The sequence below is a fragment of the Diadema antillarum genome, unplaced genomic scaffold (assembly GCF_040938485.1).
Source record: "Diadema antillarum isolate AM-2024a unplaced genomic scaffold, OU_Dant_1.0 seq00002087_RagTag, whole genome shotgun sequence".
Lineage (NCBI taxonomy): Eukaryota > Metazoa > Echinodermata > Echinoidea > Diadematoida > Diadematidae > Diadema > Diadema antillarum.
The window spans coordinates 160,445-185,883 of NW_027272733.1; the positions used below are offsets into that span (position 1 = coordinate 160,445).

At 39.3% G+C, this 25,439-nt stretch overlaps 1 protein-coding gene across 21 annotated transcripts in view; it reads left to right on the top strand.

The window, feature by feature from the left end:
• Nucleotides 1-25,439, top strand: part of LOC139713888 (uncharacterized) — a 303,947-nt gene that overhangs the window by 134,551 nt on the left and 143,957 nt on the right. The gene's annotated exons all lie outside the window — the stretch shown is intronic.

Genomic DNA, 25,439 nt, shown 5'->3' on the forward strand with positions numbered 1-25,439 from the left:
ATTTTGTGTCCAATTAGCATTTTTGGCAAGGGTAGTGATTAAGGAATAATGTACACACAACAGAATGCTGTGACCCTAATGTGAAATGTCAGATATAAGTTTTATAACTTTTGAATATGTTCTGAGACCGCATACACCAGGTATTCATAATTATCCATGGAAATATCTGCTTTAAATAGTGGACCAGCAGACATGCCCAGCGGGTGGAATAGAATGTTTTCAAATGTTATTACTCCAGTACCAGTGTCTAATGTGCATTATTTTAGTGCTTTAAGTGTAGACACTTCCTCTTCTGAAAAAATTAATATTTTGTCTTTGGCTGCAGTTTAGATTTGACTTTCGGGTTTCCAGGTATCTCACATTGATATATCCATGGTAATTGCAAAGGAACAATGAGTTTGAATGTATACGCAGCTGACTGCATATCATGCATGTGCCATCTCACTTTGGTTCCCTCAGTCCACAAATTATCTTTTTTTTTTGTCCATCTCTTCATATCTGTAGTGACCCTGACAGAAAGGCTGGGAGCAATCTACAGGCAAATAAGAATTCTATTGAAACACAGTTTGTTGAAACCCTCCGCCACCCCCCCCTTCTATTTTTGTTAAAAGCCACCCTCGTCCTGCATCTGGGCCAGTCAAAAGTCGAAGCCTTGCTTTATTGACACAGTCAATACGACTCGCAGAGTTGCTGTGATCATGTGGCAGAAATTTTGCATGCAGAAATTATTTCATTTTCAAACCTTGTTTGCTAGGCTTCCTTTCTCTTATTATTTTTGTCTTTTATGTTTATTCTGTGGGCATTACAGGAAGCAACTGTTATGATCACACATAATGTTCATTCCTCCACCCCCCAAGAAACGACCCCAAAACAAAGTGCCAGTTTACAGACACACATGATTCAGTTTCATATTTGCCTTTGAGTGCTTTCTGTGCTGCAGCATTTTGTAAATGCATGTGCAAGGTCATCTCTCAGCATGGTAAGGTCTCGTGGGTCCCCCCCCCCCCCACATGGCATAAAACCAGCCTTGCATAGGTCTAGTCTTTGTCAAAGACCCTCTCACTGTTGTGATTGCAGGAGGACCAAGCAGAGGGCTGTTTCACAAGACTAGTCAAGCAGCTAGCAACAGTCTTTAGAGATTTGTGTGAATTCCTCAACTTACATCTTTGAAATGCTGAATTTTGCTACTGAAATTTGGTAGCAAAAAAATCACAAGTGAAGTTCAGTATTTCAAAAGTTCATTCATCCAAGAATGAAATAAGGTTTATTAATCCTTATCTTGTTTTCGGATTAATGAACCTTCAGAATAATGAGCTTCTTTTTATTTTTGGATTAATGAACCTTCGGAATAATTAGCCTCTTTTCATTTTCGGATTAACGTACTTTCTGTATGACAATATTTATTTTATTTTCGGAATAATGAACTGTAACCAGAATCACATCCCAATCAGAAGAGCGCCATCTGAAGAAGCTCATGCATATACGTGTTTCGCACCGATGGTCGATCGGCAAATAGAGCAGTTTCATTAGTCAAAGTGACTCACTGAATTATTCATTGACTTGATTATTCAGTAGAAATAGTGTGAGGGGTAGGTTGTCTTCTGGTCATTAAGCCCCCGTTCCACATATGCCGTTCTCGTTACGATTAGACAATTTTCTCAGGTCGGGAAGCATCGGGTAAAACCTGAGCCGATCTGGACACAGTACGATGTTAGAACGCTCTAAGTACGCTGCAGTTACGACTACCAAGTGCTTGCTACGCTCTTACTACGATGATCGGGAATGAGACAGTACGATCTCCGCCGCTGCCGGTACGCTTTAGAACGATGTAGCTACGCTGTCAGTGCGATGTTGCCGATGTTATCCGATCGATGCACGCTGTATCTACGCTCTGAACGATCTATGCGATCTTATCACGCTGTTACCCCGTTCAGAGAGCAGAAAAGTGCCCGATGTGCCCCGATGTGCCCCGATGTACCCCGATTCGACTGTCGGTCTGCAGTCAGTCAACTTATTAGCATGCAGAACCGAAGAATATATACTGTGGACCTCGAAGAGGCTCCTCAATTCACGGTTCTTTTGCAGCAATGTATTGTATAAAAAAAGACGTGCTGATTTTTCCAAGGCTTTTTCTTGCTTTTATAGTCCGTCTTCCTCCAGTTGTAGATGATTTCATGTTCTTCAAAATTCTGCTATGTCCTCTTCCTCCTCTTTCAGCATCACGTGCAGTCTCTCTTTCTTCGCCTTTTGGGTAGCTGCTTCGCTGCTCTCTTCTCTTCTATTTCTTCATCTCTTCTTCTTCTTCTTCTTCTTCGAAAATTACAGCTAAAAGTACTTCCCGTTCTTGTGCCGATGTTACTACGCTCAGAAAGACCTTGTTACGCTCATCCCGCTGCGTTTGCGCCGTCACTACGCTCTCCCCGCTGCGTTTACGCTGTCACTACGCTCTCCCCGCTTGCCGTACGATTAAAAATAGGTCAATTTTGATCGGGGAGATCGGGAAGAAATTTTGAACCGGTTCAAAATTTCTTCCCGATCTGAAAAAATGCCCGCTCCAACCCCGACCTCCACACGCTGCTGCTACGATGCTTCCGATCCCCGTACGCTTTTGCCGCTCTCTCCCGATCTGCTAGATCGGGACAGATCGGGGTCCAAATCGTGATAGTGGAATGGGGGCTTTATGAACAATGATCACCATTAGAGATCTCGAAAAGGCCATTGCACTGATGGCCTGGCTTCGGCTCTCTCGATAGCTCTTTGCTCACAGTTGCCAGTGCTAACAACAGCATGAGGATCCTTGAGAAAAGGCTAGCATCAGTCCAGCTTTCCTTGCAGTTCTCTTGTTTGAGATTATCTTGCAGAATATCTGAGCAAATATGACTGTTGACATAGGCTCTTGGCTGTGTGTGGATTGATTAATCAGTTTCAGTCACATGAAGAATGAAGCCTGAAGTCACACCAATATCATGAAGGCAGATTTTTTGTTTCAATTATGATAGCAAAGTTGTTTGTGGGTACCACAAGTATATGCAACATTGACTAATTTTAATGATTATAATTTTTGCCATCTGCAAGTCTTCATCAAAGGTTTTTAAAACGGTTTATTCTATTTTTTTTTGCATTGTGTGGACATTATATAGCTTTCCTTACATGATGTAAGATTACAGAAGTCACAATGATAGAAATGTGAACACTGAAGGAATTACAATACCTGGTTATATTAAAAAAATCATCACAAACTGAGTTGTTCATGCCTCATTCACTATTCAGAAACACTTTGAAACATTCACATGATGATGATGGTTCAAGTAATGACTGGAATGGAGTGAAGAGGAATACATGGCCAGTGATCTGTGGCCTTGCATTCTGCAATAGGAATTTCTGTCATTGGAATCATTGGCTGCAGTATTTCCTGTACGGAGATGAGTTTTATTGTTCCATGTTACCAAAAATATGCATCCATTACTGCCCAAGTATGAAATGGATGACCTAAGAAGACATCTTATGCCAGACAAGGTCGTCATCTGCAGTAGATGAGAGTGCTCTAAATATAGACGTGTACATCTGGACGTGGTGTGTATGAATAGATTGATGCCAGCTCTTTACTTCTCCACAATGATATTTCTGCTATGTATTCATCACTATGTTATCTTCCATGGTCACCAATGATTTTGAATTTACCCTCTGAGGACCATTACCATTAAATAACATTGGCTGTTCATGTCGTGCAGTATCTACTGGTACTGGAAGAGTTAATGGAATGATGGATGGGTGGTGTCTTGATCAGCCCTTTTCAGTCTTCATTACCAATGTCTGTGTGTGGGCGTGTGTTTGTGTATGTGTCTGAGGATGGGGGTGGGGGGGGGGTGGGGATGGGGAGCAGGAGTGCATAAGGAAGATGTCCAAGGTGAAAGGAATTATGGAAGCCATTGAGATATGCAGTGACCATCCTTCCATGCTTGGAGAGTTGCAGTGCAGATGCCTTTTGCCATTGTGCTTGAATTGTGTCATGGTGCCTTAAGGTGTAAACTCCTGGTTTGTTGCGTATGGGGGGTGTGCAGGGGTGCGCAGAGATGAGACGAGATGGGCGGGGGCGGGGTAGACGGGCGTCAGGAGAAGAAGGCTTCTAATTAGGCTTGGAAATACTAAGGGTCAGAGAGGTACTGTGATCATGCAATGGCTGAGCAAACATAAAATGGCATGCAGGGTTGACTAAGTTGGCATACTAGTTTCTTCTCTGGAAGATAGTTAATCATTCTGAGACAATGTAAACAAGAATTCAAAGATCTTTGAGAAAAAGTGGGAATTTGAATTATGCCTTAGTGATGCTATTACTAGGAAATGGAGACAACTTCACAAAGAAGGGTAATTCATCTCTTTGTTTTCATTTAAGAAATCTAGTCCAGATGAAGTCTATTTTTTCCACCAGTTTTTCTCTTGGCTCCCACTATTCTTTGTGAGTTGGTTTAGAAACCGGCAATTGAATGAACAGAGTAATAATTGATTGAAATGTCTGTAAAGATCAAAGGCTCTCAAGGTGACCAGCTTTGATTTCTGTATTTATGCACTACAACTTCAATTATGAACTTTAATCTTCACACATGATCTGTCAAAAAAAAAGAAGCTTCTTTCTAGGAAGAGAAAAGAACAGTTATCAGACATTAATTTTTTCCCCAGTATAAATCTCACGATGAAATGTCGGCAGAAAGTTGCCTGTTTTATATCTGTCAGCACAATATCATTATATTGTAAATATAACCTGCTTTTCAGCGGCAATGCTTGTACTCCTGGTAGGATATACTAATGTAGTGCCAAAATGTAGCAAATGTCATGTTGGAGTATTTTATGGCAGACATGCTGAGAGTGGTATGAAAGGAACTGTTTCATCATTGCATTCCCTCATGGGCTTCATTAGCCATAATTCATTGCTTTACTGACTGGAGTGGGAGTAGAGGAATGGGGTTTAGAATGAGACCCATGGGATCCTGGTTACCAGGACAGAACTTGAACCTGGAAGAAAACAGTTTTGGTGCCACCCCACCACCCTCCCCCCCCCCCCCCCTTGCTACTGGGAGATGAATCATAGCCTGAGGGGGAAAAAATATAAAAGAGGATTAAGAATTTAACAAATAAGGAATAAGGATCAAATGGTATTGCTTCATTTTTAGTTCTTGAAAGTTGTGATATTGCATCGGCTCCTTTTAAGGAAAGTGGAATCTTGGGTCTTATATTTTAAGAAAAGGTTAGGCCTTTTGTACGAAATAGAATGATGATAAATTGGGATGAGAGATTGAGATAAACAAAAGTTTTCCTTCCCCTGGAGTCCCCTAGGAGAGGGGATACATTACACATGAATACACATATTAAATGCATAAACCAAATGTGGTAAGATCTGGGGTTGGTGTGCTTGGGAGGAGTACCCATGTAGAAGGAAGAAGTGACAATACTTTCAGAAAATGCCATGAAGTAGACCACGGTGGTGAAAATCTAATAATAGATTGATGGCCCATTCATCGAGATGAAAGAGCCAAGATTCATCAGGAGGCTAGTGTATTTAGGATTACAACAATAAACAGATCACATTGATATTCAAGACTTTTTCATGTAATACAGTCATTCCTGCAGACTAGTTTTAAGGCTGCAGAGAAGAGATGAGAGACAGTAGAATGAGAATGAGAACAGCCAAACCTTTCTTTACATTTCTGTAAAGAGAGAAAGAAAGCAAAATAAGATATGGCAACAAAACGTTGAGAGGAGGTTCTCTGTCCTCAACTTTCTGTGTAGTTTTTAGAATCACCCAAAATACGCGTAAACCCTTTGGAATGTGGGGTTGCTGTCCTTGAAACCAGAGATTTTGACCCATTTCACCCATACCCACAAGGAGACCTAATTCACAGATTCGTAACCTGGTTTAACAAGACACCAATCTCATACTTTTTTTTTTCTGCTGCTAAATAGTAATTATGAGTATGGAAAGATTCTAGATATTTGAATGATGTGACATCTGCCTGATTTTGCATGTATTATACACAAAATCAATTTCACGAATAGATCTTGATTCAAACAGCAGCTTCATACATCACCTTTTCTTTATCTGTGTCAAAATGAAAGGCGTGTGAGGGACATATTTATTCTTCAGTGGAAGATATGGCTGAAATGTGCTTACTAGCTGTTTGGAATATCCCATCAAAATTCCCATTTTTCTTCTTTATTTTTTGGTGAGTGGGTGTTGAGGGTACGAGGATGATCACAATGGTGAAGAGGGCAAGACGTGGGAGCTGGGTTTTCCCACAATGAGCATAAACAGCTGGAATTTCTGCAAGCTATATTCGGGGGGTTCTCGTTCATTTACTTTGGCGTTACTGCACATTCCTGTCATGAGTTGGTCACAGTACCCATATTTCTTTTATCGGCAGTGTGGGTGGAGGAATTGAAACAATTTCAATTTCATGCACTTGTTTGGCTGAGGTATGAAGCAAAATCATGTATGGGTATGATAAATGTGACAAATACATAAATCAGATAGATTGAAAACTAGATGACAAGTAACGCATATCATTGTTATAATTCCTTTATAAAACAAGAATTGTATTTTTGGAAAACAGAGTGATATCTTTGTGAATGTATGTGAAATGTGTGTTTGTGCACGTGTGTCCATCTGTCTGTCTGTGTCTGTGGTTAATAGGGATGGATTGGAGAGATGAAGAGAACACCAAAGTGATGTACGCAAACTTTACTGATGGATTTTAATCTTTGAATCTAAAAGAAGAGATAGACATTCTTTGTACTGTGTGCCACTTTACTGCCGCACGTTTATGCAGCATTTTGATTGAATAGGATCTTCCAAGAAGAATGCTTTTAAATTATGAAATATTTTGCATTTTCTTTGTATGCTGTTAACATTGTGTATGTCTGAATACAGTACAGCTGTTCAAATAGTGCTGCGTGATGCATAAATGTTTCAGTGTTACTGGAGGCTTGTAATGAGTGTATTTTGATTGTTTATAGAGTTCTTTGAAATCTAGCTTCTTTCTAACCCACCTCCCTCCCCTTTCCCCGACACCAAACTCCCGCACCTCCCCACTCCACCCGTACCCCAGAGGTGTCAGGACGATGTGATCCAATCCATTGGCGGAGGTATCACAAGCAGGTGTTTGTTACGAAAAACCCTGAGTCGTCTCGGCTCCAACTGGGAACCCGATCGCAGACAAAACAAGTGGGCGCGGACTGCCGTCTGCTCCCCCTCAAAAGTGCACATGGCCCAAATGAAAAAGTCTCTCGCTGTTTAACTCTGCCACGACCAGCTGGTGACCATACTGCATGGGACGGCAATGGTGTCTGAAAGTTAGTTATTCTCATAGGGTTAACATGTATTCACTGCATTGAAATAGCCCAGCAGATGTGACCTATTCTTCTCCCAATACCCACATGGAGATTTTAGAGTTTGAATTTCTTCCGTGCATTGCTACTTTAAGAGCAGAAGGGGATTAGTGCTTTACAAATACAATAGCTGTGCAGATGAGACTTTCTTGAAGCAACTGAATATGTGTGACTCACTGATACTCTCATACTTGCCTCATGGAATGAGGTGATATCACAGTTTTGTTCGTAGGATTTTAATATTCTGAGAAGTCTTGAAATCTTGTCAGCCATCAAACTTGAGAGGATGACAACAAATTGGAACAATGAAAAAAAGAAGCCTATCTATGATGATATTTGTCAGGTGAATTCAGGACACAATATTATTATTTCTCTTTTCATTCTTTAATCATTTTTTTTCAGTTATTACCAGAAATTATTCATGTTAAATCATCAGGTGTTGACAAAATGAAAAGATGAAAGTGTCTCATCAGTGTGATGATATTTCACAAATCCAAGACAAATGTAGACATATTTAGATCTCACACAATTACATCTACATTTGCCGAGAGATAATATAATCGTGAGCTAAAATGGTGCTTAGTCTGTATGAAGACTATGAAATGAACTGATAATGTGTCAGTCTTTATTAAAGTACTGAAATTAATGCCATCCATCGTCATATAGTAACTCAAGGCTAATTCAAGACATTTGACATGCCATTCTAAAGTAGGCATCAATTTTTTATTTCTCTACCATCCATCAATCACACTGTAGCAGCCAGAGTCCATACTCAAATCTCCTTCTGTTTGATTAGCAATGCAATGGTATGACACCGCTCTTGCCTTTTACTGATCGGGCGATATTGGCAAGTTTGGTTTTGCCTGCTGTGTAGGCAATTCACCGTTAGTTATAAATGGCAAGACTGGGTGTAGCTGCTGCCATACATAAATGCTCCATGGTCTCTCTCTCTTTCTCTTTTACAGCCATGATGATACCTGTCAGTCAGTTTCATATTCTATAAACTGCTGACAGGAGATGTTCATTTTAAATTGAAGGGTACGGTGTCTGCTGCTACGGTCTCTTTTACTCTCAACAGAATTGAATCAGAAGTTTATGTCCAGTAGGATCCATAGGATACCTAAATTTTTTTTTAGATTAAAATCTGTTGATGTTAGGAACATACAAGAAGATGTTAGGAACATATGACAAGAACTTTTCTTTGTGGTCAATTCTTAGCCTTATGTTTGTTTTGACTAATGTGATACATTTCTTTTCAAGGTTGATTTGACATCATGATGTTGATTGATTGTTTGAGATTCAATCTTTGATTCACCTCACTGTCTTTCCTGGGAGATGATATTTGTGTGATAGGAGGCAAAATTGTGGTATGTCAGTTATTATTGCAAATATCTGTCAGCACGAAGAAATTTGCAGAAATGATACACTGTGAAATGTGTGACTTACAAACCTGAAATAGCAACATTTGCTCTGAACTTGAAGCTAGACAAACTCCTGTCTGACATCTGCATTCCAGAAAGGTGATACCAAGGTCAAGATGAAGAGATTCCGTAACAATTCCCTGCAGGCAATAACCCATCCATCACAGGTTTATGGTGACATCCAAAATGTGTATAGAATATAGTAGCGCTGATGATATCCGAGTCATATCTGGAAAACTGGTTCAGGCAGGCTCTGCATGACTGCAATTGGTACAAATGTAACAGTATTGACTGGCTGGATACTTAAAGATAGGATGCTGTATGTTGATACTTGTTACTAAAAGTGATAACTGAAGTACTGATTGCTTTTTGAGCTTAAGTATTGGGTTTTTAAAGTAAAATTCCACTCCACGTTTTAATAGGTGGGCTGTATGATGAGCTGTAAGTAATGATAGTAAAATCAAGCAAATGAAATGGTTAATATTCTGTCAACATTGGAACATAGAATATAATAGTGATATTAAAGTTTACAATGTTTTGATGAAACAATGATGTTGATAGCAGTCAGTATCACTGTACTATAAAAACATTTGAACTATATCAAATTTCATAACTTCATCATTTTACATCTAGCATGGATGACATTTTTCAGGCCCAGAATTCAGGCCCTGGCAGTTTCAAAGTTCAGGCTTTTTCATGTACGAAAGAGCTTCATGTAGATGTATTTCAGGCCCTTTTTTTCATTCTAACTGGTGTCCCTGATCTAGTTTTGATGCAACATCTGCCATTCTGTGTATTCCTGATTTGACAGGGTTATCTTGAACATGGAGTGCTTTGCAATTCAGCTTCCATTGAACTGCCATTAACCTCTATCCAGTGTTTATTGTGTTTGTATTTAATTTAACCAATGTGTTGGACAGTTCATGCAGGGTACGGAGGAACGTAGAATATGAGATTTAGGGGACCCTAAAGTTTATCATGTTTTTATGAAACAATGATGTTGATAGCAGCCAACATCACTAGCCTGTAAACATTTAAAATATCTTAAATTCCATAACTTCATCATTTTATGTCTAGTTTTGATGCAAGATTTACCATTCTGTATGCTCTGTTTCATTAGTGTTATCTCAAACATGGGGTGGCATTGCAATTCATCCTGCAATTTGACCCCTATTCAGCTCCAATTCAATTCCAATTGAACTGCCATCAACCTGTATCTGGCGTTTTTATGTTAGTATTTAATGTAACCAATTTGTTGGACATTTCATGCAGGGATAGTAGGTCTGTATAATGATATCCAGCAATTAAATTCCCCCCTGCTGCCCAATGTGACGTCTCATTTGGCAAGCCATTACCACTCTCAAGCCATGTAGTCCAAGCGAGTCATTGCCATGACAATATTATTTCTCTTGCCACCTGCCAGGAGCTAGATATGATGACAGCTGCTGGGAGAAATGAAAACAAAATGGTGTCAAAAGGGGATACAAACAGAGAATGCATGGGGGGCAAGTGTTCAAAATAGTCTCTTGACTTTTTCCCCCAAAACATTATGGAATGTGTCATATTTTCAAAGAGCTAGTTTGTTCCTGTGAGAAAAAACAGAGAGTGAGAAATAGTAGAAAACAATGAAACTGAACTGAGGCTGATTGTTGCTTTAGCTTGATCCAATTTGGTATACCTGTGGTAGAGTTAGATTGTATCACAAGTTATCAGCTTTAAAAAAATATATATATATTACTTCAACCAAAGAAAATATGGGAAAGTGTGAAATTGAAGTGAATTTCAGAAATTTCAGTCTACATTTTCATCCCAAAAACTCAGGAATGCTCCACTGCACTCACAAACACACCAACAACAGCTTGCCACAATGAGTTCTCCTCATGTCAGTGTAAAGCAGATGTAATCTGCAATTTTTACCCTTTAAAAAATCAGTGAAATACATATCTTACGTAGGCGATGGAATAATGACATTATTTTTCAAAGTGTTGCCTATTACCAGTTACTTTCACTAGTCCTTTTAAAGTAGGCCTACAACATAAGAACAAAATCTTAGCACTTTATCACCAACCATCACATCGGAAGTTGTATTCGTAAGTCTGTTATTGGGGTAAACACACTTGAGAGTATCACTCCCATAATGATGATTAAAAACTAAGGGGCTGACAAACTGAACGCAAACATAGAACCCAGACTGCGTCAGCCTGTGAAAATATACAGTGAAGATTAGATTACTTCAGTGATATATTTCAGTTGATTTTTCCTCCTTCCAACTGTATTTTTCTGTTTTAATCCTTTTTTTTTGTCTGTCATTCTTGCATGAAATTGGTTCATGACCAGGAAAGTGTGTTCTCTCTGGAATTTTGGAATTCAACAGTGTTTTCAGCCAGGAGGGTAAAAATTGCAAACATGATTATGGCTGCTTTATACTGACATGAATGGAAATCATTGTTGCAAGCTGTTGTTGGTGTGTTTGTGTGTGCAGTACTTGGGTTTTGTTGCATTCAGTTTCTGGTGGCCTGAAGGGAAAATGATTTAATGAAATGGGGGGGGGGGGGGGGGACAAAAGGAGCAGCATTTCATTGTTGCTGAACCAGAACTTTGACCCTTATGTTCAGATGTTGCACATACCACCAATACAGTAACAACATTCAACTTTCAAGAATGACTCATACCAGAATAAGCTGTGTGAAGTTAGTAGAAAATTCCAATGTTTGCCCTAAGAGGTTTGTGTTGCGTGATATGTATGAACTGAAAGCATGCCAATCGTACAGAGCCAACTGATTTTCATTTTTGAAACTTTCACAATTTTGAATAAGACAATTTAAATTTGTCATCTTAAATGTCTACTCCGAGTGTACAGTGTTCTGCATGTAAATGGTTTTCACTAAGCCTTTATGCCGGAGTTTACTTGTATACATTGTAGATTTCCCTGTCCGAAATTTATAATTTGCCATATGGAGAAGGGAAGGGGATGACCGGATTAAGATTTCAATTCTAAACCTTTAAAGTAGGGTTTTGAATCGCTAGATACTCTTCAAAATATGGTATTAAAAGCAAAGAGTCCGAGGAAAGGAGCCCATTCTTTCCATCATCTGTGGTGCAGATGACATTCGATCTTTAGTCCAGACACAGTCAGCTGTGCTCCACATGCACACAGCCATGGAGGGTGTGAGCACACATCGTGCTGTGCCGTGAGCTGAGAAATAGTTGCATCATTGCACTAGGGCCACAGCCCTGTGCCACGCCAAAGGTGTGTTAATATTTGACGAGGCCATTTTGATATAATTGCATTTATCTGGAGCAATCTCTGATGGATTGCAGTCTCGTGAGAGCAGACAAGGGTGACAGCTACAGTGATATAAAAGAAAGTGAACATCATTCTGAATGAGAGAGATCTCACGGTATGAGGTGGTTTTGAAGTCCCAAGTTTCTTCCCTTTTTGATGTCCTCCAAAGAAAGTGTGTATTCAAAATTGACAGGAACATGTATGATACTGTTTTCTTGCAAGAAACTCTGTTAGTCATAAAAATATAACCAAGAAGAATCAGTTTGAAACAAACTTTAATCAGATACCTAAAAATGCCCAATCTTGAAGCAATTTGCGATTGATCGTGAAAGGAAATATGACGTAATAGCCATTCTTTTGTTTAATCTTTAGTTGATGAGATGAGAATGACAGTCTTCAGTAATTCTCTTCCAAGATATGAGTTGGTTGCTGTGTTTTTAGAAAAAATTTGAAGTCTTGGGCGAAATTTTGACACAGCACCATATATGTCAAGATCACCGCTTCGCACTCTTTTTCATTGTACTTTGTAGAGTGTTTTGGTGGAAGTGAATGTTTGGATAGTGACAGGGAAGAATCAATAGATTTTGGTGATGATCAAGTGACCCCCTGCATATTCTATGTGACCTTGTAGTTCTGACCCCATAGTATACATTTGTATACTCTGTAACGCCGCTAAGGCCTGGGTCTGCCGTCTTTGATGACCCCTCTCATTCTTTTATGTTTTCTGTCTTAGTGTATGTAAAAATTGTGATTTTTTTTTTTCAGAGTCTGTCTAGATAGCTCTTACAGAGGATATAAACATAAAACGAGGAACTTTTGTGTGCATAAGACTTTGGTGAAATTTGCAAGGAGCCATGATTTTCAAAAGTGAAATGTACAATGCATTGAAGGCAAATGGTGAATTGCAAAAGTTTCATGCCGCAAAATAAAAATAGAAAAAAAGGGCCATCTGCTCAAATTCACAGAAGTTACATGCCACGAATGTTTTTGGCTTTTACAGTATCTGTGATTGCTGGGTGTACTTTGATTGATCCTGACACACAGTAGAATGGTAGATCAGAGTAGCCTGTCACCTGACATTACTGTCCTCCCTTTGACAACTGCATCAGGGCATTGAATTAGATGATAAGTGCCTAGGTCAAGGGCGTGTCACAGGATATCCTGTCCTCTTCGGTAAATTGTGCCAGTAGGAAAGACATCTGTAGAGGAAAAAAATAAAGAAGGCTACTACCATTTTGAAATGGTGGAATAAACAAATTGTTTTTTTTCTTCGGTTTGTACCTGAAGATAAAATGAGATAAACCTCATTGCTATTAGAAAGATACATGGAAGTTGTATGCATTGAATTCTCAAGTAAGGGATCCATTGGAATCTTAAAAAGAAACCCTCTGCTAGAAAGTTGACACCTCTTTAGATTTTCCTTTTTTTTCACTTGATGAACAATGTTTTATTGCACTGTCCTTAGAGTTAAATCAAATATCATCACGGGACACTCCTGATAAGAAAATAAAGATTTGTTTGAAAGTAATCTGATGCTAAGTTGCAACTTTCATTTTCTTTCTGTCCTTCGTTTTTGTTTTACTAACCTGTCTAGTAGGGCCAGACACTTCCATGTGATGCTCTAGCATTCAAAAACTGAGGCTATAGGCGTGTCTTCATCAGCCCGAAGTTTCCAAATAGCGCGGTATCTTGCGGATACCAAACTACTCCAATGTCAAAATAGCACGTTATTTGTGTAGTGAAGACGCATATAGCCCGCTATTTGATCGGGAAAATTTCCCTCAAAATCTTGGTCTAATTCGTGAACTAGCGCTCTACTTCGTGAAATAGCGCGCTATTTTGGGTGCGTCTCCATCAGCCTGAAATTTTTTCGATCCCTCCACGCTTCTGGTTAGCCAGCTGGCTATTGTGGAAAGCTCATGTACAAGCTAGTGACTGTGTACAGTACATACATGCACGGTGTATTCAAATAAGGGTCACATGTGTCTACTAGGCCTACTGTTGTTGACACCTTCAAAACCAGGGAGGTGATTCCTCTCAACTCCGTGTTAAAATTCAGTGCCGTGCATGCTGGCTGTTGTTTGTACTTCTTCTTCTGGTCCACTCTACCTAAGCTGAAGATTCTTGCAGATCGTGTGTATTTGGGACTTGTTCAAACATTGCAAATCGTTAATTTCATATAAGATGTTTCACTGGACAGAAGAAAGAGTAGCGGTATTGATATCCCTTTGGAGAGAATATGCTGTACTGCTCACCTCCCTAGTTGTAGTAGCGTAAATATGGTGATATAGGAGATTTTGCGCGGGGAAATCCACTTTCGAACCGCGAGCTAAGCAGAGTAATGATACAAAGTGCGCATGCGTCAATTTTTGGGCTAATTTCCCCAATCGGGCTGTTCGAGCTGATGAAGACGCACATTCGCTGTATCGGGCTATTTTCCAAGACCACAAAATATCACGCTAGTTTGAACTTCGGGCTGATGAAGACACGCCTTATGAGGAAAGCACATTCTCATGACAGTTGGCAAGCAAAATATGGTGGACTTGCGGTTATGCCTTGTCACTTCTCATCCTCAAGCCATGAGAATGTTTGATTGATTTTTCGCTGAGGAAAAAAAAATGATTAAGAAGGTAATAATAGAAGAAAGTAGCAACTGTGGAGAAGAAGGTGAAAAATATGGTCAGAATTAGTAGAAGATCGTTAAGCACTTGGAGGAAGAAGAGAAGGAGTAGGAGATGGAAGTATATGAGAAAAAGAAAGGTAAATATTGTAAAGCAAGATATTTTCGGGCCTGAAATTTTTACAATTTGGAGCTGACAGCCTTTTTCGTGGCATGAAATTTTCTCGAATTGCCACTGGCATTCAGTGCATAAAGTGTAGTGTGGGCAAAAACTTTTGCGTGCATCTTAATTTGGGGAATCTTTCCTCTTGCAAAATTGTGAAATCAAAATGCACACGAATATTTCAGGTTTTACTGTAGTGATGGTAGAATTGATGGCTGAAATCAAAGCTACTTGTTTAGTTTAAAGGATTTTTTTGTTATGATGTCAATGAGACTGTGCATCACAGAAGTGAGAAGAATGTGACATACTCCAGCATATTTCAGGCACAGAAAAAAATTGTTCTGAGAATCTCTCTGAAGATTTTTCATCGCGCTGAAACAGGTGCTGCAGTACAATTTGGGTCAGCGAGAAATACTGAAAGACACAATAAACAGTGAGCTGAGCAGGGCAGTGGACTGTGTCTTCACTGATTGTGGAGATCTCTAATGTCATTGTCGTCCATGGAGTCAAGAATTTGGGGCTCCCTCACTGCCAATCATTGGCATATTCACCAGCATCTTTATGAACACCCGCCCATTATGGCCGTCTCCCAGCTCTCCCACCACTGGTGATGAAATCCACGAGTCTGTGAGGCACAGAATGAGTAATTGGCTCTTAGGGGATTCTGCTCCTCTGATTGGAAGCAGCCACAAGATGCAATCATGCATGTGATTGTCTCCAAATGTCGTTGCAGGAATTAAAGATGCTTGCCTCTCTGTCTATGACTGGCATTGGAAATAGAATTTGATTTATGTTTCCTCCCCCGTCAATCTCTTTCTTGATTCCTTTAATTGTCTGTCTCCATCCCTACATGGAGCTGAAGTGATGCGGCTGTGAGATGATTTCTCTCCCCCTCCACCGCCAACCCTCTCCCCGCATCCTCGTAGTCGGGGATAGATGATGACGATGCTCATGATCATGATGGTGGAGTAGAGTCTTTGGCTGTGGTGGACTCCTGTTGTCTGTTTTGTCATCCAAGATGGTGACTTTGATAGATGGCTGGTCCTTCGGGAAGGTCTCTTCACTATTCATGTGTCTCTGGATGGACGAGAGAGTCATGCTGTCTTGACATTAGCAGCTGATGTAAACAGCCCCCCCCCCCCTTCAAAACCCATACCAATCCTGTGTTCTTCTCTCTCTTCATTTCTCTATTCGTTCTGTGATTTGTTACTCTTTCACATACAATGTACCTCTCAATATTTCTGCAGTCTGTATGGAATCTGTATCTGGAATAGAAAAGCAAACAAACAATATACCTTCACACTTTTCAAAATCATGAGAATACTGCTTATGTTAACAATCTGACATGACATTACATCAAGCTTGCATTACTGAGTGAGCTTCTGTATCAATTTTTTGTCGCATTAGATGGTGTGCTCATTTCCTATGATGGCCCTTTAAAGTACTTGGGCAGCTTGAGAAAAGTCTTGGCTTTTTGAGAGAGCTCATCAACAGTGTTTGGCAAGAGTCCAAAACATCCTGCCTTGGAGTCTTTCCTCTGGACTGGTGGAATGAAAGATGATGCTTGGGAATCATCCATATGAGGAGTGCGGAGGAGTATGTTAGGGAAGAGAGATTTTGAATCTTAAGAGAATCATGTGGGGAATGTTTTTCTTAGTCCTCATGTTCAAGTCAACTCGGAACAGGCTGTTCCATGATGACACCCCTCCCCCACCCTACACCCCTCCCCCACCCTACCTCCCCCTGCCTCATATCCTGGCTTAAAGGCATTGTCATGTTTCTGTGATGATTTGCTTCAGGAGGATATTTTTACAATTATGTTCTTGCAGATCAACTGTGGAAATTCCCCCACACACTTTAAATCATGTTAACCTAGCAAAATGGTAGTCAGACAATGAGCTGAAGAGAGATGTTGTGAGCAGCTGCAAAAGGGAGTTACTGCATTTTGTTAGCTTGCAGAGGGAAACTCCAGCTTTTGTATTGACGGTTGCAAGATATTTAATAACATGACCTTTTCACATTCATAAATGATCTGTCTTGATACTTTCTCAATTTCACACAAATGTTGAACATTCTGCTGCCGTGGATTTCACAAGTGTCTTCCAAGATAATTGTCCCATTATTGTTGTTGTTGTTTTGTTTTGTTTTTGTTTTTGTTTTCTTTTGGGGGGGGGGATATTTTTTGTAGCAAGAGTGCCAAGGAGATGATCAAATGTCCAAAATATATCATCATTTGCTAAACTTTGAAGTTTACGCTAAAATGTCACATATAAATTATGTATGAATATGTACAGGCTGTATTCATATATATGAATGTATTGTCATCAGAAAACTTTATGGGAGATATGAAGGCTTTCCAATGCCATGGGGGAAGTTCATATATAGTGTTCCTTGAAATGTTCCTGGATGGAGGCTGTCTTTCCTAACAAGACTTGTAATCATAGTATTAAAATTATGACGATTATTGTTGCTACCTTACCAACCACATATGAGATGTTTCTTCTCGTAATTAACGTCATCGTCTTGTCAGGGTTTGTTGCAAGTAATATCGACTGTTATGGCTTGAAATGTATGATATGACGGGGGCCCTGGGGGCGAGAGAGATTGATGCGGAGAGATAAAGCATGCCACTCCAGACATCTGGATCCGATTCCACGTGTGTCTGACCCAATATTTGGGGCAAAATAGCTCGATCACACTTCTCCGCCAGATTCTAAATTTGGGAACACCCCCTGTGAATGAAAACAAGTGAATTGCGGGGATACGGTTTCATTGTGCTCCCGAGCTCAGATATCTGAGCCCTAATTGGAGGAAGGGAGATGTCAATTCATGGCTCCTAGAGATCAGGGAGGATCTCTGGAAAAGGAGGAGGAATATCTTCTCTACGTGACATCACAAAGTATAGGGGAGAGATGGATGGATGTAAAGAATATATGGCCTGTTTTCAAAAGCAAAGTCAAGTCTTAGAAGCATTGTGATTGTATCTGTGAAGCATATGGCCTATTTTCCACAACCAAGAGGGTGGCGTAGGCTTTCATTCTTTCATTTGAAGAATTGTCGAGGGACGGGAACTAGTTACCTTTGGACAATTAGGTCCTATGTAACAAAGGGACATCATCTTTTTATGGCAATAGAAAATGATAATCATGGCTGTTGCTGAAAATGTGCTTGGGATTGGTAATCTTGCATCCTGTTATGATGATGGTGATGAGTTATTATCAGTATACAAGTTACAACAGCATCATCTGTCAACAGAGAAGTTTTTGCAATCCTGTTGTAATGAAAAGAGCAAACATCGAAAAAAAAATATTACCAATTAATGAGAGTTCAGTATGAGAAAGATGTATCATCCTGTCAACTACATCGTGCTTAAAGTAGCAACAATGACACAGGAAAGATTGCATACATAGGGATTCATCTCCTGCAAGTTTCCATGATAAATGCTGAATCAGCTTTCAATATAGACCAAAAATTATCGATACGGCTGCCTCTTACTTTCCTCAGGAACACAATGTTTTGTATTCACTTGACATTGTCTTTGTAGTCTTTTGAATTGTTTCATAGATAGCGAGAGTAATACACAACATGGGAGTTAAACAAACCTCTGTGAAGCGCTCTTCTGCCCAATCTTCTCTGAGGTTCCTTGCAATATCCTACTCTCTTGCAATGCTCTCTCATTCTTAATTATTTCCTGGCAAGCAGTATTTCCCCCCCCCCCACCCCTCCTCTGCAATATCCTCCACCTTTGACTGTTGCTAGGAGACAATGCCTCAATGTACCAGATTGGACTCCGTGATGAGTTCTCCATGCAGGGTGCTGTAATGAGGGCTTTATGGTTCCCATTATGTGCAGCCTATTAGGATATCATGGGCGAGTAATAACCCAAGGGTAAGGACCATGACACCTTCACAGGCTGCCTACATCGGAAGCTGATGATGGAAAATGATGCAGGGAGCACATTATTATCATTGTTCTTTTTTTTTTTGATAGTTGGTTATTGTCATCACTTTCGTTACAGACTTCTTCGTTTTACTCCTCCTCCATCCTCGTCCTATTCTTTTGCCCTTCCTTATGTTTCTCCTCCTTCTTTCTCTGTAGTCCTTCTTTTTCATCTTTCCTCTTCTTCATCCTTCTTCCTCCTTTTTTTTTTCTTCATCTCTTTCTTCCTACCTTTGTGGTTGTTGTAATTGTGTGTGCTCTTCAATTTACTCAGTTGGCAGATGAGGTATTGAGGTATTACAGTGTGATGTTGACTTCTGTGTGATGTGAAGACAATTCACATCATGACGTATTCGATTTGGATGGAAAGTAAGCAGATTTTTTATTTCCCCTTCGAAAGAATTTTCCTTGCAGGTTGGTAATGAGGGAAACGTACATATACCTATTAATTCCTTATTCTTAATATTGTGAAACAGAATGAATCATTCATATAGAGACAACCATGACTGAGTGCACTTCACTCATGAAGTTGTATTGAAAAATTAATGATAACAATGCATTATTGTCATATATCTTATTTGTTGGGACTGCAAGAGACATGTAAAATGCAAGCCCTAAAAAGCTTGACACAGTGACCACCTTTAAGTGTGCAATCATTGATTTGGGATGCACAGTAAAGGTGTAAGCAGGTAATTAACTGCATCTGTAGATTGACCAGTGCAAAACGTTAATGATTGCGCTCAAGTGACGAGGTTGTTGTGGATGCATGCACTGCTCCTTATTGGCCTACGGAACTGGATTAGATAATCAATTAAATGCAATCCAGGGCTTGCGTTATTTTCCTAAGGGTGATTGAAGAAGACCTGCCATTGATGCTACTGAATTTGATGCACTTTTCTGCATTGAATGAATTTGATGCTTATCTCTGTCCAAAGTCCAGGTGAATACTCCAAGGACAGTATCACTGGTGACGATTTGTTATCATGATCTCATTTCGAGGACTTTTTTTACCTGTCACATGTAAAGATATTTCAAATAAAACAAATAATGATATTACAGTAGACCATGAGAAATCAATTTAATGCTGTTTTTTAAGTCCTCTTCAAGTAAGATTTTGAAGCAAACCATCATAGCTTAAAAAGTATACTGTATAAGCTGAATATTTTGCGAGGTTTTTATTTTCGCGGATTTCGCGAGTCAGGCGCTATTCGTGAAATTAAAGACACTCGAAAATATTGACTCTGATCACGCTATGAATGTGACGTACGCGTATACATTTCTCTGTTCGGTTTGATCGGACTCCACGATTGTGACTTTAACCACTTGCGAAATCGTTGGGAAGTTCCGATTTAGACTCACTAAATATATGGCGTATACAGTATTTGAAGCAAATGACTTGAATTTGAGACTGATAACAAATGGCTTATTGAACAGAAATACAGCTGTGAATGCACTGCAATCTTGCTAAATGTTTGCACTTAACAGAATTTCAAAATGACTCACACATACACATAACTAATTCATGTACATCAATAAAGCAGATGTATTTCTTCAGCAGGATGACCACCATCTGAAAAGGCCATTAGCATGGAATTGCCATTATGTGTGGTGATCCTACAGGAATTCTTCTACTCTCAACAGCAGACAATGAACAAGTATGATGACACATTATGGCAATGGCAAAACTGCCCTCTCTTGCTATAAAGGGCTTTTCACACTTGTGTTTCTTAACCCCGGACTTTCTCTGACCCAGGACTATCGTTAGTCCAGTACCAATTTTTTCAGCTTTTTACACTTGCCAATTAGTCCCGTACTATCTCTTGTCCGGGGCTAAGGAGAAAACTGACCTTTTTACACTCGTATTTCTTAGCCCCAGACTTTCCAAACCACATGAATATTCATAATTACGCTGTGTACTGTACACGTACACGCACGCACCGGCAGCACTTGATTACCTCGTTTCTGATTGGTCAGTGAGGGTCGGACTTCGTCTCCGTCGCTTAGCCCAGGATTATTTTTTCGTTCTGTTTACACTCACTTGCTTGGCACCGCAATTGCGGTGCTAGCCCCTGCTATTTTGCAGGACCAGATAGTACCGTACTATCGGTGGGGCTAGCCCACTTTGGCAAAAACGAGTGTAAACAGAAAGTGGGCTAAGGATAGTCCCGTACCAACGGTGGGGCTAGGGCCCCCCCTTAGCCCCACCGTTGGTCCGGGGCTAAGCAAAAATTTACAAGTGTAAAAAGCCCTTAAGTCTACCCATGAACAAAATAATGCACAATACGTTGGTGATGGCTGTCAAAAGCACTGTCAAACACGACCAGGAACTCTAGCCAGATGGCACACTGCATGCCCTTGTAATTTTGGCCCTCAGTGCAATTGTTGGGAAAAGTTGAAGACGAGATTGCCAGTATCACTTGTGCATGCAGTGATAAACAGACTTAATGTAATGAGAGTCGCAGTTCATTATTACCTTTTGCATTTAATTTGCATCTATTGCATTGCTTAGCATATTCAGAATCCCTGGTAGATTTCATGTATAAACATTCTTTAATATAATCAGATTTTTTTTTTTTTTATATATGGCAATTAAACATCAGAACACAGCAGAGAACAGATTTTTCAATACTGAACCAAAATTTTAAAAGAAAATGATGAAAATAGAGTATAAGTTTTCCTTGTTTCTATGGCAGGCTTAGAGAATGGAAACATTTTCTTCCAATGATTATTTTTGTATCTTTAACATTTTGTGCTTTGTGTTAAAGTTCTTCCATCTTGCGTTGCCCTATTGCTGTCTGTTTCCCATGGAATGAGACTGCATTGCCAATTGATGACGATCGAAACAGAAACTTCAAAGAGGAAATAATCCATTTTGATTGATGTCTGCTATTGTCAACTGAAATCCGTGCTGCCATAGCCATGTCATACCCAATACCATGACACAACATCATAGCCCATAATGGCATTGGGTGAACTCAGGGAACACATTTGTGCATGAAACTGCATGATTGAAGTTCTTTCATATACTCCTCAAATTATTTACACGATTCACAACTTCTATCAAAGCAGTCATTATTTTGGTTGGTGATAAATGGGGTAATTTAAAATCTTTGTTAACACATGAAGAAAGAATGAGCTTTCTGATATCAGCACAATGTTGAGGCCTAGAGTTAGTTGATTTTGTAGTTTGGAGTTTTGTAGGTAAGGTAAGCATTTTCTGTGGGAAAAAAAATGTCTGAGGTAGATCAATCTACCTTGGGATTGAATTAAAACATTTACCGAAGGGAATTGAATTAAGATAGAAAGAAAAGGACCAAAGAAAGAAAGAACCAGAAAAAAATAGAAAAATGGGAACAAACTTGGCTCCCCAACATCATCCTGGTTTTGCAAACATGCCACATACGAAAATATAATTTCCAGGTTAGTCATCAGAACTGAACAGCCTAAAAATTTGTTCCTTTCTCCCGTTATGGAAACATAACCTCTTATAAGTATTTGAAATGACTGGTCAAGTGAGAAAAGAAAAAAAGTTAATGATAGGTTTATTTTAAGAGGAGTAAGATTTTGTGAATCTTAATGTACTGTACAAGGGGAAATTTTTGCTCTGTGGAATTTTTCGTGCATTTTGCAACACCAAATATTAGCAAGAAAATAAAAGGATGTGAATATTTGTGCCTGCCGTATGTACCACTATGTAATGTCTTCATTCCTCGGAATTAAAAACACGTGAAGATCATCTTACTTGGTAGAGCACAAAAATATCCACATTTACAGTAATATATATCTGTATGTTTTAATATCTACAATGAATATAGCCTCTCTCAAAATCAGAACCTGTTATGGTGAAGTTATAGATGAATGCTATTGATGAGGCTTTGGAAAGGAAGAGGAAGAACATTCTTGCACTAGTGAGAAGAAAAGTACTGGTTGTTGAACATGCATGAATATCACTACTTATATAAAGTGTATGCTTGTCATCTAGATTCAACTATAGCAATGCCCATTTTTTTTTCTTTCATATTGAAATCAAATCCTATTTTGCCTTCAGGAGAGGTGCAGTGAAGAAGGAACTACAGTATGACAAAGTTTTGAAAAACAGGGAATATACTGGGGAAAAAAAGCGAAATACCCCCACCCCTAGTGCTGAAATGTAAATGAAATGTGCTTTATTATAAACAATAGTATTGTGTGTCAGTTGCCACCATATCTCCCACAAACATTTAGACAGATGAGGGGCATTTTACCAGCTTTGCTGGAGCATTAGTAAATTTCATGCCTGGCTCCCCCTGGAGATGAGTGGGTTGCCAATAGCAACGGCTGTTCCTTCATCCATGGTTGCCATTTGGGGTATTACAGGCACGGCAGTGATGGGTACTGGAAACGTGACACTAATGGTAGATTTAAGGCTAAATCAATCAAATTTCAAAATGAGATGAAATCATGGGCAGCGGTGATGCAGGAAGTGTTGCTTCCTTTTAGAATATGCAGAATGATGGTAATCTTTACCCATCTGAAAAATTGTGTTTGCATGAACCTAACAAAGAAGGAAAAGATTACCTCTGTTTGAAATATAAGATTGAACAGTTGGATATGTGGATTTGGATACTAAATGGTGTAGAAACAAGATGGTTTAAGTGCTCAATTCAAATGCCGTATGGACAATGATAATAATAAAGATAATTAAGAATTATCATTATGTGTATCACTTTTTTTTAACACTTAGTGCATCGATGTCCGTTTGCACTCAAATTTATAGTTGTAATATTTATCAAACAATGTTTACTGTAATTATCCTTGTAGAATATTGATGTGTATGCTATGAAAAATCAACTTCATTTGTAGGCAATCAAGAAACATTGAAATCCAGCAGGACCTAGTCACGTTTTATGTGTGCTCTGATATTCTTAAGGGCAACTGTGTAAAAACATGCACCACACTACAATACAGGACTGCAGGAAAATGTTGAACATTGTCATGAAAGGTTTAATCAGGAAAATGACAGTGTACTTGGGATTTTCTTTTGCCCTAAGGTGGATGTAAGGATATATCATGGAGAACCTCGAATGCTGTTGTTTCCTTGTAAATTAGCCTTGAGATGAGGTGACGTTGGCTGAATGCGTTTGCACACTGCATACACGCAGACCACTCTAAAAGTGTCCCTCACTCAAAATTTCACATGGACGTGTCTCTGAGTGCTCTCCCATAATTAGGTTTGGTGTAGCTGGCAGAGAGGCAGGTGCCTGGAAGCAAAGCCACAAACTGGTTGACATGGGGGAATCATATTTATCTATCTGTCTGTCTGTCTATCTATCTATCTATCTATCTATCTATCTATCTATCTATTCATCTATCTATCCGTCTATCCATCTATCTATATATCTATCTATCTATCCATCTGTCTGTCTGTCTATCTACAATGTATTTCTGTCTTTGTGTCTATCTATCTATCTATCTATCTGTCTGTATATCTAGCTCTCTCCCTATCAATCAGTCTATCAATCAATCAATCTAGCTATGTATCTATCAATCTATCTATCTTTCTATCTATCTATCTGTCAATCTCTACAGCCATGATCTATCTGTCTTTCTGTCTATCTACCCCCATTATGATCTGATATGCTTCTTGAACAAATTAAGACAAAACATTATTACATTCCATGTGTCATCTCGGTGAAATGGAATTTGCTTTGAGTAAAATTTTAGGGTATCAGCCCCGCCAATTCATATTACGTTCTCCAGTCCATTACAAAATACTGTCATGTAATTTTGTTGTAATAAAGATATGCCAAGTCTGTTGATATAATGCTGGGGGTGGGGGAATATTTCATAATCATTTCATTTGATTATTGTGTGGGCAGCGTCGTTCGTCGGCACTATGTGACTTGGTGAGGCCGGGGCCTCGTGACATTTTCTTTTCTGCAGAGAACATGATTGTCTGAATGTATGTCTGTGTCATTGATGGATCGTTTGAACAGCATCTAGGGTATGCCCAGTAGCATGAAAACAGTTTCATGCACACACAGACAAATGAGCATACGCACACACACATAAGAAACACATTCACACACACACACACACGCACTGGCATCACGCATTGCAAATACTTTTGCACCGTATACACTCACAGTGAATGTATTGACATATATGTAAGAATCTCTCATGACCTGTCTGCATTATTTGTGCATAGGATTTATTCAGTGTACAAATGTATGCAGGTGGATTTTAAATGCGGCTGCCATTCACCCCATTCCCCATGAGATTGTGTTATCCCCAGTAGATTTCTTATATGACCCGCCTAGCATCTTTTTCCTTGAGGGCCTACATATGTTTTCCAAAATATTTTCATGTGTGTAATTTTTCGGGCTCGGCGAGGTAAAGTGAATTAGACATTCTTTTCATTCTGCAGAATCAAAACATTAAATAATGTTACGTTTAAAGGACAAGTTCACCTTCATAGACATGTGGGTTGAGTGAATGCAGCAATATTAGTAGAGCACATCATTGAGAGTTTGAGGAAAATCGGACAATCCTTTCAAAAGTTATGAATTTTTGAAGTTTCTGCTCACTCAAGACTGGATGAGAAGACTACTATAGCTTGTGATGTCACATGAGTACAACGATATAAAGAAA